The following is a 221-nucleotide window of genomic DNA, read 5'->3' on the forward strand; positions in this document are numbered from 1 at the left end:
TGTGGAGGATGAATAAACGGAGTCAATAGAGAATTATGATTAAATTATTGTTGATATGATCAAAGGATGCGAATGAGATGTTGCATCAAAACCACTCACCAATCATTCTTTGACAGAAGACTTATTTTCTTCTACACAAAATACGTATCTTGTACTTTTATTGATAGAGGAACAACGAGAGAAAAATATAATAATATTCAGTTAGCATTTCCATTATAACC

This window comes from Penaeus monodon, chromosome 30 (genome assembly GCF_015228065.2).
Source record: "Penaeus monodon isolate SGIC_2016 chromosome 30, NSTDA_Pmon_1, whole genome shotgun sequence".
NCBI classification, from domain to species: Eukaryota; Metazoa; Arthropoda; class Malacostraca; order Decapoda; family Penaeidae; genus Penaeus; species Penaeus monodon.